Here is a 15,620-nt window from a genome sequence, read left to right on the forward strand (position 1 = left end):
TGTTCACTATGATTTTCTTATTGTTCTACACAATATCAACTGTAGCGAAATAACACAGTAAACTTAGTGTAGTGTTAGAATAAAGAGCAAAGGAAAAAATTAGAATCATATTTTGTAATTGCAAATCTAAATTTGCTAGCATGTACCAGTATTTGCCAGGTTGTGGAAATTTGGAACTTATAACATATGTAGTGGCCTTTTCCTAGATACCTATTGCTAAAAATTATACTTTCATTTTGTTAGAAAAATCTCTCTTCAGATGCCCTGCATCATTCAAAATAAAAACAAATATTTTTATAATTGTTTCAGTATATTGCTACACAATGTGAAAGTTTTTAACGTTTGTAAAAAAAATCATGAATGTGCTTATATTGCAAAAAAGAAAATATCAGTGCACAGTATTGAAAGTGTTTGAGATTCAAAAGTCTGTAACATTTCTACTAACTTCATAAGATGTCATGTGAGAAACTGAATTGAATATCAAGACATTATCTGAAGCGTTTTTATTTTGGTGTAACATATGTGTTTACAGTGAACCTTAACTTTTAATAAACAGATTGGTATGCAATGACATAGGCTAAGAATCTTTAACAAAATATATATAAATTGGAAAAATGTGTGAACAAATGAAAAAAGAATGATCCGCTCCACTTGATGACATCAAGCACAGTAATATTTTAGTGAAGAAAATATGAAATTGATGTTCAGTGATTAGTTTGGATGAATGAGAAAATGTAATTGTTTGATGCATAAAAATAACTCAGTTGCTGTATTTGATATTAAGCAGCAAAATATAGTGATTTGAATATTTGGGAAAACATCAAACCAGATTATGTAAAAAGAAAAAAAAAAGATGAAATTAGAAAATATATATTTTATGTTTATGAGTTCTGCCAATCAAAATTTTGTGGCAGAAATTGGGTGATTACCATGCAATTTTATTTTGGTAAAATTCTTAAATTATTAGAATGTTTATTATAATTTCTAATTAGTGACTTGTTATAATCAAAATCCGCCCTAAAGAGTGTCCTTTCTTTTATTAGGTATCAGAGTAGGTATCAAGATTTCTACTTCTATACAAATGTGATATTTCAGATCTGTACATAAAAAATTTGTTGAATATATAGGTTGAGAAATGTTCTGTGTCGCTCTCTCTCACACACACACACGCATTCTCACTTTTATAGATATAATAGATAGATTACTCTAGATATATTTCCATATGTCTGAATACCCTATATACAAATTTTCAAATCTGTAGATAAAAAAATTTGTTGAGTATATAGGTTGAAAATTGTTCTCTCTCTCTCACACACACATTCTCAATTTTAGAGATATAATAGATAGATTATGCTAGATATATTTCCATATGTCTGAATACCCTATATACAAATTTTCTAATCTGTAGATCAAATATTTGTTGAATATATAGGTTGAAAATTGTTCTTACTCTCTCTCTCTCTCTCTCTGGCTACCTCACACACACATTCTAACTTTTATAGATATAATAGATAGATTATGCTAGATATATTTCCATATGTGTGAATACCCTATATACAAATTTTCTAATTTGTAGATAAAAAATTTGTAGAGTGCATAGGTTGAGAATTGTTCTCTCTATCTCTCACACACACACATTCTAACTTTTAAAGATATAATAGATTATGCTAGATATATTTCGATATTTCTGAATACCCTATATATAAAAATTTGTTGAATGTATCGGTTGAGAACTGTTCTCTCTCTCTCTCTCTCTCTCTCTCTCGCTCACACACACACATTCTCACTTTTATAGATATAATAGAAAGATTATCCTAGATATATTTCTATTTGTATGAATACTCTATATACACATTTTAAAATCTGTAGATAAAGAATTTGTTGAGTATATGGGTTGAGAATTGTTCTCTCTCTCTCTCTCTCTCTCACACACACACACACACATTCTCACTTTTATAGATATAATAGATTATGCTAGATATATTTCCATATGTCTGAATACCCTATATACAAATTTTCAAATCTGTAGATAAAAAATTTGTTGAGTATATAGGTTGAGAATTGTTCTCTCTCTCTCTATCACACACATTCTCACTTTTATAGATATAATAGACAGATTATGCCAGATATATTAAAATATGTCTGAATGCCCAATATACAAATTTTGAAATCTGTAGATAAAAAATTTGTTGTATACATAGGTTGACAATTGTCCCCTCTCTCACACACACACACATTCTCACTTTTATACATATAATAGATAGATTATGCTAGATATATTTCTATATGTCTGAACACCCTATATACAAATGTTCAAATCTGTGGATAAAAAATTTGTTGAATGTATAGGTTGAGAATTTTTATCTCTCTCTTTTTCTCTCTCTCTCTCTCGCTATCTCACACACACGCATTCTCACTTTTATAGATAAAATAGATAGATTATGCTAGATATATTTCCATATGTCTGAATACCCTATATACAAAGTTTCAAATCTGTAGATAAAAAATTTGTTGAATATATAGGTTTAGAATTGTTCTCTCTCTCTCTCACACACACATTCTAACTTTTGTAGTTATAATAGATAGATTATGCTAGATATATTTCTATGGAAATGTCTATGTCTGAATACCCTATATACAAATTTTCTAAACTGTAGGTAAAAAATTTGTTGAGTATGTAGGTTAAGAATTGTTCTCTCTCTCTCTCACACACACACACACACACAAGTTCTCACTTTTATAGATATAATAGATAGATTATGCTAGATATATTTCTATATGTCTGCCTACCCTATATACAAATTTCTAAATCTGTGCCCAAAAATGTGTGGAATATATAGGTTGAGAATTGTTCTCTCTCTCTCTCTCTCTCACACATATTCCTACTTTTATAGGTTATATAGGTTGAGAATTTTTTGCTCTTTCCATCACTCAAATTCACACTTTTATAGATATAATACATAGATTATGCCAGATATATTTACATATGTCTGAATACCCAATATACACATTTTCAAATCTGTAGATAAAAAATTAGTTGAATATATAGGTTGAGAATTGTTCTCTCTCTCTCTCTTTCTCTCTCTCTCACACACACATTCTCACTTTTATAGATATAATAGATAGATTATGCTAGATATATTTCCATACGTCTGAATACCCTATATCCAAATTTTCTAATATGTAGATAAAAAATTTGTTGAATATATAGGGTGAGAATTTTCCTTCCTCTCTTTCTCTCTCTCTCTTTCTCACACACACACAAGCTGAAAATTGTTCTCTCTCTCTCTCTGACTCTCTCTCTCTCTCTCACACACACACACATGGTCATTTTATAGATATAATAGATAGGTTATGCTAGATATATTTCTATATGTCTGAATACCCTATATACAAATTTTTAAATCTGTAGATAAAAAATTTGTTGAGTATATAGGTTGAGAATTGTTCTTTCTCTCTCTCTCACACACACATTCTCACTTTTATAGATATAATAGATTATGCTAGATATATTTCCAAATGTCTGAATACCCTATATACAAATTTTCAAATCTGTAAAGATAGAATTTGTTGAATATATAGGTTGAGAATTGTTCTCTCTCTCTCTCTTTCACACACATTCTCACTTTTATAGATATAATAGATAGATTATGCTAGATATATTTCCTTATGTCTGAATACCCTATATACAAATTATCAAATCTGTAGATACAAAATTTGTTGAGTATATAGGTTGAGAATTGTTCTCTCTCTCTCTCTCTCTCTCACTCACTCACTCACTCACTCACACACACACACACACACACATTCTACCTTTTATAGATATAATAGATTATGCTAGATATATTTCCATATGTCTGAATACCCTGTATACAAATTTTCAGATCTGTACATAAAAATTAGTTGAATATATAGGTTGAGAATTGTTCTCTCTCTCTCTCTTCTCTCTCTCTCTTTCACACACATTCTCACTTTTATAGATATAATAGATAGATTATGCTAGATATATTTCCATATGTCTGAATACCCTATATACAAATTTTCTAATCGGTAGATAAAAAATTTGTTGAATATATAGGGTGAGAATTGTACTTACTCTCTCTCTCTCTCTCTCTCTCTCTCTCACGCACACATTCTCACTTTTATGGATATAATAGATAGATTATGCTGGATATATTTCCATATGTCTGAATACCCTATATACAAATGGTCAAATCTGTAGATAACAAATTTATTGAATAGATAGGTTGAGAATTGTTCTCTCTCTCTCTCTCGCAACCTTACACACACAACCACACGCAAACATTCTGACTTTTATAGATATAATAGATCGATTATGCTAGATATATTTCCATATGTCTGAATACCCAATATACATCGTCAAGTCTATCCTCGTTTTGCCTATTGGCAGAAAAAAAAAAGATGAAATTAGAAAATATATATTTTATGTTTATGAGTTCTGCCAATCAAAATTTTGTGGCAGAAATTGGGTGATTACCATGCAATTTTATTTTGGTAAAATTCTTAAATTATTAGAATGTTTATTATAATTTCTAATTAGTGACTTGTTATAATCAAAATCCGCCCTAAAGAGTGTCCTTTCTTTTATTAGGTATCAGAGTAGGTATCAAGATTTCTACTTCTATACAAATGTGATATTTCAGATCTGTACATAAAAAATTTGTTGAATATATAGGTTGAGAAATGTTCTGTGTCGCTCTCTCTCACACACACACGCATTCTCACTTTTATAGATATAATAGATAGATTACTCTAGATATATTTCCATATGTCTGAATACCCTATATACAAATTTTCAAATCTGTAGATAAAAAAATTTGTTGAGTATATAGGTTGAAAATTGTTCTCTCTCTCTCACACACACATTCTCAATTTTAGAGATATAATAGATAGATTATGCTAGATATATTTCCATATGTCTGAATACCCTATATACAAATTTTCTAATCTGTAGATCAAATATTTGTTGAATATATAGGTTGAAAATTGTTCTTACTCTCTCTCTCTCTCTCTCTGGCTACCTCACACACACATTCTAACTTTTATAGATATAATAGATAGATTATGCTAGATATATTTCCATATGTGTGAATACCCTATATACAAATTTTCTAATTTGTAGATAAAAAATTTGTAGAGTGCATAGGTTGAGAATTGTTCTCTCTATCTCTCACACACACACATTCTAACTTTTAAAGATATAATAGATTATGCTAGATATATTTCGATATTTCTGAATACCCTATATATAAAAATTTGTTGAATGTATCGGTTGAGAACTGTTCTCTCTCTCTCTCTCTCTCTCGCTCACACACACACATTCTCACTTTTATAGATATAATAGAAAGATTATCCTAGATATATTTCTATTTGTATGAATACTCTATATACACATTTTAAAATCTGTAGATAAAGAATTTGTTGAGTATATGGGTTGAGAATTGTTCTCTCTCTCTCTCTCTCTCTCTCACACACACACACACACATTCTCACTTTTATAGATATAATAGATTATGCTAGATATATTTCCATATGTCTGAATACCCTATATACAAATTTTCAAATCTGTAGATAAAAAATTTGTTGAGTATATAGGTTGAGAATTGTTCTCTCTCTCTCTATCACACACATTCTCACTTTTATAGATATAATAGACAGATTATGCCAGATATATTAAAATATGTCTGAATGCCCAATATACAAATTTTGAAATCTGTAGATAAAAAATTTGTTGTATACATAGGTTGACATTTGTCCCCTCTCTCACACACACACACATTCTCACTTTTATACATATAATAGATAGATTATGCTAGATATATTTCTATATGTCTGAACACCCTATATACAAATGTTCAAATCTGTGGATAAAAAATTTGTTGAATGTATAGGTTGAGAATTTTTATCTCTCTCTTTTTCTCTCTCTCTCTCTCTCGCTATCTCACACACACGCATTCTCACTTTTATAGATAAAATAGATAGATTATGCTAGATATATTTCCATATGTCTGAATACCCTATATACAAAGTTTCAAATCTGTAGATAAAAAATTTGTTGAATATATAGGTTTAGAATTGTTCTCTCTCTCTCTCACACACACATTCTAACTTTTGTAGTTATAATAGATAGATTATGCTAGATATATTTCCATATGTCTGAATACCCTATATACAAATTTTCTAAACTGTAGGTAAAAAATTTGTTGAGTATGTAGGTTAAGAATTGTTCTCTCTCTCTCTCACACACACACACACACACAAGTTCTCACTTTTATAGATATAATAGATAGATTATGCTAGATATATTTCTATATGTCTGCCTACCCTATATACAAATTTCTAAATCTGTGCCCAAAAATGTGTGGAATATATAGGTTGAGAATTGTTCTCTCTCTCTCTCTCTCTCACACATATTCTCACTTTTATAGGTTATATAGGTTGAGAATTTTTTGCTCTTTCCATCACTCAAATTCACACTTTTATAGATATAATACATAGATTATGCCAGATATATTTACATATGTCTGAATACCCAATATACACATTTTCAAATCTGTAGATAAAAAATTAGTTGAATATATAGGTTGAGAATTGTTCTCTCTCTCTCTCTTTCTCTCTCTCTCACACACACATTCTCACTTTTATAGATATAATAGATAGATTATGCTAGATATATTTCCATACGTCTGAATACCCTATATCCAAATTTTCTAATATGTAGATAAAAAATTTGTTGAATATATAGGGTGAGAATTTTCCTTCCTCTCTTTCTCTCTCTCTCTTTCTCACACACACACAAGCTGAAAATTGTTCTCTCTCTCTCTCTGACTCTCTCTCTCTCTCTCACACACACACACATGGTCATTTTATAGATATAATAGATAGGTTATGCTAGATATATTTCTATATGTCTGAATACCCTATATACAAATTTTTAAATCTGTAGATAAAAAATTTGTTGAGTATATAGGTTGAGAATTGTTCTTTCTCTCTCTCTCACACACACATTCTCACTTTTATAGATATAATAGATTATGCTAGATATATTTCCAAATGTCTGAATACCCTATATACAAATTTTCAAATCTGTAAAGATAGAATTTGTTGAATATATAGGTTGAGAATTGTTCTCTCTCTCTCTCTTTCACACACATTCTCACTTTTATAGATATAATAGATAGATTATGCTAGATATATTTCCTTATGTCTGAATACCCTATATACAAATTATCAAATCTGTAGATACAAAATTTGTTGAGTATATAGGTTGAGAATTGTTCTCTCTCTCTCTCTCTCTCTCACTCACTCACTCACTCACTCACACACACACACACACACACATTCTACCTTTTATAGATATAATAGATTATGCTAGATATATTTCCATATGTCTGAATACCCTGTATACAAATTTTCAGATCTGTACATAAAAATTAGTTGAATATATAGGTTGAGAATTGTTCTCTCTCTCTCTCTTCTCTCTCTCTCTTTCACACACATTCTCACTTTTATAGATATAATAGATAGATTATGCTAGATATATTTCCATATGTCTGAATACCCTATATACAAATTTTCTAATCGGTAGATAAAAAATTTGTTGAATATATAGGGTGAGAATTGTACTTACTCTCTCTCTCTCTCTCTCTCTCTCTCTCACGCACACATTCTCACTTTTATGGATATAATAGATAGATTATGCTGGATATATTTCCATATGTCTGAATACCCTATATACAAATGGTCAAATCTGTAGATAACAAATTTATTGAATAGATAGGTTGAGAATTGTTCTCTCTCTCTCTCTCGCAACCTTACACACACAACCACACGCAAACATTCTGACTTTTATAGATATAATAGATCGATTATGCTAGATATATTTCCATATGTCTGAATACCCAATATACATCGTCAAGTCTATCCTCGTTTTGCCTATTGGCAGAAAAAAAAAAGATGAAATTAGAAAATATATATTTTATGTTTATGAGTTCTGCCAATCAAAATTTTGTGGCAGAAATTGGGTGATTACCATGCAATTTTATTTTGGTAAAATTCTTAAATTATTAGAATGTTTATTATAATTTCTAATTAGTGACTTGTTATAATCAAAATCCGCCCTAAAGAGTGTCCTTTCTTTTATTAGGTATCAGAGTAGGTATCAAGATTTCTACTTCTATACAAATGTGATATTTCAGATCTGTACATAAAAAATTTGTTGAATATATAGGTTGAGAAATGTTCTGTGTCGCTCTCTCTCACACACACACGCATTCTCACTTTTATAGATATAATAGATAGATTACTCTAGATATATTTCCATATGTCTGAATACCCTATATACAAATTTTCAAATCTGTAGATAAAAAAATTTGTTGAGTATATAGGTTGAAAATTGTTCTCTCTCTCTCACACACACATTCTCAATTTTAGAGATATAATAGATAGATTATGCTAGATATATTTCCATATGTCTGAATACCCTATATACAAATTTTCTAATCTGTAGATCAAATATTTGTTGAATATATAGGTTGAAAATTGTTCTTACTCTCTCTCTCTCTCTCTGGCTACCTCACACACACATTCTAACTTTTATAGATATAATAGATAGATTATGCTAGATATATTTCCATATGTGTGAATACCCTATATACAAATTTTCTAATTTGTAGATAAAAAATTTGTAGAGTGCATAGGTTGAGAATTGTTCTCTCTATCTCTCACACACACACATTCTAACTTTTAAAGATATAATAGATTATGCTAGATATATTTCGATATTTCTGAATACCCTATATATAAAAATTTGTTGAATGTATCGGTTGAGAACTGTTCTCTCTCTCTCTCTCTCTCTCTCTCGCTCACACACACACATTCTCACTTTTATAGATATAATAGAAAGATTATCCTAGATATATTTCTATTTGTATGAATACTCTATATACACATTTTAAAATCTGTAGATAAAGAATTTGTTGAGTATATGGGTTGAGAATTGTTCTCTCTCTCTCTCTCTCTCTCTCTCACACACACACACACACATTCTCACTTTTATAGATATAATAGATTATGCTAGATATATTTCCATATGTCTGAATACCCTATATACAAATTTTCAAATCTGTAGATAAAAAATTTGTTGAGTATATAGGTTGAGAATTGTTCTCTCTCTCTCTATCACACACATTCTCACTTTTATAGATATAATAGACAGATTATGCCAGATATATTAAAATATGTCTGAATGCCCAATATACAAATTTTGAAATCTGTAGATAAAAAATTTGTTGTATACATAGGTTGACAATTGTCCTCTCTCTCACACACACACACATTCTCACTTTTATACATATAATAGATAGATTATGCTAGATATATTTCTATATGTCTGAACACCCTATATACAAATGTTCAAATCTGTGGATAAAAAATTTGTTGAATGTATAGGTTGAGAATTTTTATCTCTCTCTTTTTCTCTCTCTCTCTCTCTCGCTATCTCACACACACGCATTCTCACTTTTATAGATAAAATAGATAGATTATGCTAGATATATTTCCATATGTCTGAATACCCGATATACAAAGTTTCAAATCTGTAGATAAAAAATTTGTTGAATATATAGGTTTAGAATTGTTCTCTCTCTCTCTCACACACACATTCTAACTTTTGTAGTTATAATAGATAGATTATGCTAGATATATTTCCATATGTCTGAATACCCTATATACAAATTTTCTAAACTGTAGGTAAAAAATTTGTTGAGTATGTAGGTTAAGAATTGTTCTCTCTCTCTCACACACACACACACACACAAGTTCTCACTTTTATAGATATAATAGATAGATTATGCTAGATATATTTCTATATGTCTGCCTACCCTATATACAAATTTCTAAATCTGTGCCCAAAAATGTGTGGAATATATAGGTTGAGAATTGTTCTCTCTCTCTCTCTCTCTCACACATATTCTCACTTTTATAGGTTATATAGGTTGAGAATTTTTTGCTCTTTCCATCACTCAAATTCACACTTTTATAGATATAATACATAGATTATGCCAGATATATTTACATATGTCTGAATACCCAATATACACATTTTCAAATCTGTAGATAAAAAATTAGTTGAATATATAGGTTGAGAATTGTTCTCTCTCTCTCTCTTTCTCTCTCTCTCACACACACATTCTCACTTTTATAGATATAATAGATAGATTATGCTAGATATATTTCCATACGTCTGAATACCCTATATCCAAATTTTCTAATATGTAGATAAAAAATTTGTTGAATATATAGGGTGAGAATTTTCCTTCCTCTCTTTCTCTCTCTCTCTTTCTCACACACACACAAGCTGAAAATTGTTCTCTCTCTCTCTCTGACTCTCTCTCTCTCTCTCACACACACACACATGGTCATTTTATAGATATAATAGATAGGTTATGCTAGATATATTTCTATATGTCTGAATACCCTATATACAAATTTTTAAATCTGTAGATAAAAAATTTGTTGAGTATATAGGTTGAGAATTGTTCTTTCTCTCTCTCTCACACACACATTCTCACTTTTATAGATATAATAGATTATGCTAGATATATTTCCAAATGTCTGAATACCCTATATACAAATTTTCAAATCTGTAAAGATAGAATTTGTTGAATATATAGGTTGAGAATTGTTCTCTCTCTCTCTCTTTCACACACATTCTCACTTTTATAGATATAATAGATAGATTATGCTAGATATATTTCCTTATGTCTGAATACCCTATATACAAATTATCAAATCTGTAGATACAAAATTTGTTGAGTATATAGGTTGAGAATTGTTCTCTCTCTCTCTCTCTCTCTCTCACTCACTCACTCACTCACTCACACACACACACACACACACATTCTACCTTTTATAGATATAATAGATTATGCTAGATATATTTCCATATGTCTGAATACCCTGTATACAAATTTTCAGATCTGTACATAAAAATTAGTTGAATATATAGGTTGAGAATTGTTCTCTCTCTCTCTCTTCTCTCTCTCTCTTTCACACACATTCTCACTTTTATAGATATAATAGATAGATTATGCTAGATATATTTCCATATGTCTGAATACCCTATATACAAATTTTCTAATCGGTAGATAAAAAATTTGTTGAATATATAGGGTGAGAATTGTACTTTCTCTCTCTCACGCACACATTCTCACTTTTATGGATATAATAGATAGATTATGCTGGATATATTTCCATATGTCTGAATACCCTATATACAAATGGTCAAATCTGTAGATAACAAATTTATTGAATAGATAGGTTGAGAATTGTTCTCTCTCTCTCTCTCGCAACCTTACACACACAACCACACGCAAACATTCTGACTTTTATAGATATAATAGATCGATTATGCTAGATATATTTCCATATGTCTGAATACCCAATATACATCGTCAAGTCTATCCTCGTTTTGCCTATTGGCAGAAAAAAAAAAGATGAAATTAGAAAATATATATTTTATGTTTATGAGTTCTGCCAATCAAAATTTTGTGGCAGAAATTGGGTGATTACCATGCAATTTTATTTTGGTAAAATTCTTAAATTATTAGAATGTTTATTATAATTTCTAATTAGTGACTTGTTATAATCAAAATCCGCCCTAAAGAGTGTCCTTTCTTTTATTAGGTATCAGAGTAGGTATCAAGATTTCTACTTCTATACAAATGTGATATTTCAGATCTGTACATAAAAAATTTGTTGAATATATAGGTTGAGAAATGTTCTGTGTCGCTCTCTCTCACACACACACGCATTCTCACTTTTATAGATATAATAGATAGATTACTCTAGATATATTTCCATATGTCTGAATACCCTATATACAAATTTTCAAATCTGTAGATAAAAAAATTTGTTGAGTATATAGGTTGAAAATTGTTCTCTCTCTCTCACACACACATTCTCAATTTTAGAGATATAATAGATAGATTATGCTAGATATATTTCCATATGTCTGAATACCCTATATACAAATTTTCTAATCTGTAGATCAAATATTTGTTGAATATATAGGTTGAAAATTGTTCTTACTCTCTCTCTCTCTCTCTGGCTACCTCACACACACATTCTAACTTTTATAGATATAATAGATAGATTATGCTAGATATATTTCCATATGTGTGAATACCCTATATACAAATTTTCTAATTTGTAGATAAAAAATTTGTAGAGTGCATAGGTTGAGAATTGTTCTCTCTATCTCTCACACACACACATTCTAACTTTTAAAGATATAATAGATTATGCTAGATATATTTCGATATTTCTGAATACCCTATATATAAAAATTTGTTGAATGTATCGGTTGAGAACTGTTCTCTCTCTCTCTCTCTCTCTCTCTCGCTCACACACACACATTCTCACTTTTATAGATATAATAGAAAGATTATCCTAGATATATTTCTATTTGTATGAATACTCTATATACACATTTTAAAATCTGTAGATAAAGAATTTGTTGAGTATATGGGTTGAGAATTGTTCTCTCTCTCTCTCTCTCTCTCTCTCACACACACACACACACATTCTCACTTTTATAGATATAATAGATTATGCTAGATATATTTCCATATGTCTGAATACCCTATATACAAATTTTCAAATCTGTAGATAAAAAATTTGTTGAGTATATAGGTTGAGAATTGTTCTCTCTCTCTCTATCACACACATTCTCACTTTTATAGATATAATAGACAGATTATGCCAGATATATTAAAATATGTCTGAATGCCCAATATACAAATTTTGAAATCTGTAGATAAAAAATTTGTTGTATACATAGGTTGACAATTGTCCTCTCTCTCACACACACACACATTCTCACTTTTATACATATAATAGATAGATTATGCTAGATATATTTCTATATGTCTGAACACCCTATATACAAATGTTCAAATCTGTGGATAAAAAATTTGTTGAATGTATAGGTTGAGAATTTTTATCTCTCTCTTTTTCTCTCTCTCTCTCTCTCGCTATCTCACACACACGCATTCTCACTTTTATAGATAAAATAGATAGATTATGCTAGATATATTTCCATATGTCTGAATACCCTATATACAAAGTTTCAAATCTGTAGATAAAAAATTTGTTGAATATATAGGTTTAGAATTGTTCTCTCTCTCTCTCACACACACATTCTAACTTTTGTAGTTATAATAGATAGATTATGCTAGATATATTTCCATATGTCTGAATACCCTATATACAAATTTTCTAAACTGTAGGTAAAAAATTTGTTGAGTATGTAGGTTAAGAATTGTTCTCTCTCTCTCACACACACACACACACACACACACAAGTTCTCACTTTTATAGATATAATAGATAGATTATGCTAGATATATTTCTATATGTCTGCCTACCCTATATACAAATTTCTAAATCTGTGCCCAAAAATGTGTGGAATATATAGGTTGAGAATTGTTCTCTCTCTCTCTCTCTCTCACACATATTCTCACTTTTATAGGTTATATAGGTTGAGAATTTTTTGCTCTTTCCATCACTCAAATTCACACTTTTATAGATATAATACATAGATTATGCCAGATATATTTACATATGTCTGAATACCCAATATACACATTTTCAAATCTGTAGATAAAAAATTAGTTGAATATATAGGTTGAGAATTGTTCTCTCTCTCTCTCTTTCTCTCTCTCTCACACACACATTCTCACTTTTATAGATATAATAGATAGATTATGCTAGATATATTTCCATACGTCTGAATACCCTATATCCAAATTTTCTAATATGTAGATAAAAAATTTGTTGAATATATAGGGTGAGAATTTTCCTTCCTCTCTTTCTCTCTCTCTCTTTCTCACACACACACAAGCTGAAAATTGTTCTCTCTCTCTCTCTGACTCTCTCTCTCTCTCTCACACACACACACATGGTCATTTTATAGATATAATAGATAGGTTATGCTAGATATATTTCTATATGTCTGAATACCCTATATACAAATTTTTAAATCTGTAGATAAAAAATTTGTTGAGTATATAGGTTGAGAATTGTTCTTTCTCTCTCTCTCACACACACATTCTCACTTTTATAGATATAATAGATTATGCTAGATATATTTCCAAATGTCTGAATACCCTATATACAAATTTTCAAATCTGTAAAGATAGAATTTGTTGAATATATAGGTTGAGAATTGTTCTCTCTCTCTCTCTTTCACACACATTCTCACTTTTATAGATATAATAGATAGATTATGCTAGATATATTTCCTTATGTCTGAATACCCTATATACAAATTATCAAATCTGTAGATACAAAATTTGTTGAGTATATAGGTTGAGAATTGTTCTCTCTCTCTCTCTCTCTCTCACTCACTCACTCACTCACTCACACACACACACACACACACACACATTCTACCTTTTATAGATATAATAGATTATGCTAGATATATTTCCATATGTCTGAATACCCTGTATACAAATTTTCAGATCTGTACATAAAAATTAGTTGAATATATAGGTTGAGAATTGTTCTCTCTCTCTCTCTTCTCTCTCTCTCTTTCACACACATTCTCACTTTTATAGATATAATAGATAGATTATGCTAGATATATTTCCATATGTCTGAATACCCTATATACAAATTTTCTAATCGGTAGATAAAAAATTTGTTGAATATATAGGGTGAGAATTGTACTTACTCTCTCTCTCTCTCTCTCTCTCTCTCTCTCTCACGCACACATTCTCACTTTTATGGATATAATAGATAGATTATGCTGGATATATTTCCATATGTCTGAATACCCTATATACAAATGGTCAAATCTGTAGATAACAAATTTATTGAATAGATAGGTTGAGAATTGTTCTCTCTCTCTCTCTCGCAACCTTACACACACAACCACACGCAAACATTCTGACTTTTATAGATATAATAGATCGATTATGCTAGATATATTTCCATATGTCTGAATACCCAATATACAAATTTTCAAATCTGTAGGTAAAAAATTTGTTGAATATATAGGTTGAGAATTGTTCTCTCTCTCTCACACACTCACATTCTCACTTTTATAGATATAATGTATAGATTATGCTAGATATATTTCTATATGTCTGAATACCCTATATACAAAGTTTAAAATCCGTAGATAAAAATACGTTGAGTATATAGGTTGAGAATTGTTCTCTCTCTCTCTTACGCACACACACACACACACACACACACACACACACACACATTTTCACTTTTATAGATATAATAGATAGATTATGCTAGATATATTTCCATATGTCTGAATACCCTATATACAAATTTTCAAATCTGTAGATAAAAAATGTATTGAATATATAGGTTGAGAATTGTTGTCTCTCTCTCTCTCTCTCTCTCTCTCTCTCTCTCTCTCTCTCTCTCTCTCTCTCTCTCTCTGGCTACCTCACACACACACACATTTTCACTTTTATAGATATAATAGATAGATTATGCTAGATATATTTCCATATGTCTGAATACCCTATATACAAACTTTCAAATCTGTAGATAAGAAATTTGTTGAGTATATAG

General features: G+C 29.7%; 1 protein-coding gene across 1 annotated transcript in view; it reads left to right on the top strand.

Moving 5' to 3' along the window:
* LOC145291359 (cell division cycle-associated protein 7-like) overlaps nt 1-15,620 on the top strand; it is a 77,888-nt gene that overhangs the window by 20,735 nt on the left and 41,533 nt on the right. The gene's annotated exons all lie outside the window — the stretch shown is intronic.

Source organism: Euprymna scolopes, chromosome 12, assembly GCF_053919585.1.
Source record: "Euprymna scolopes isolate OS-2025 chromosome 12, ASM5391958v1, whole genome shotgun sequence".
NCBI classification, from domain to species: domain Eukaryota; kingdom Metazoa; phylum Mollusca; class Cephalopoda; order Sepiida; family Sepiolidae; genus Euprymna; species Euprymna scolopes.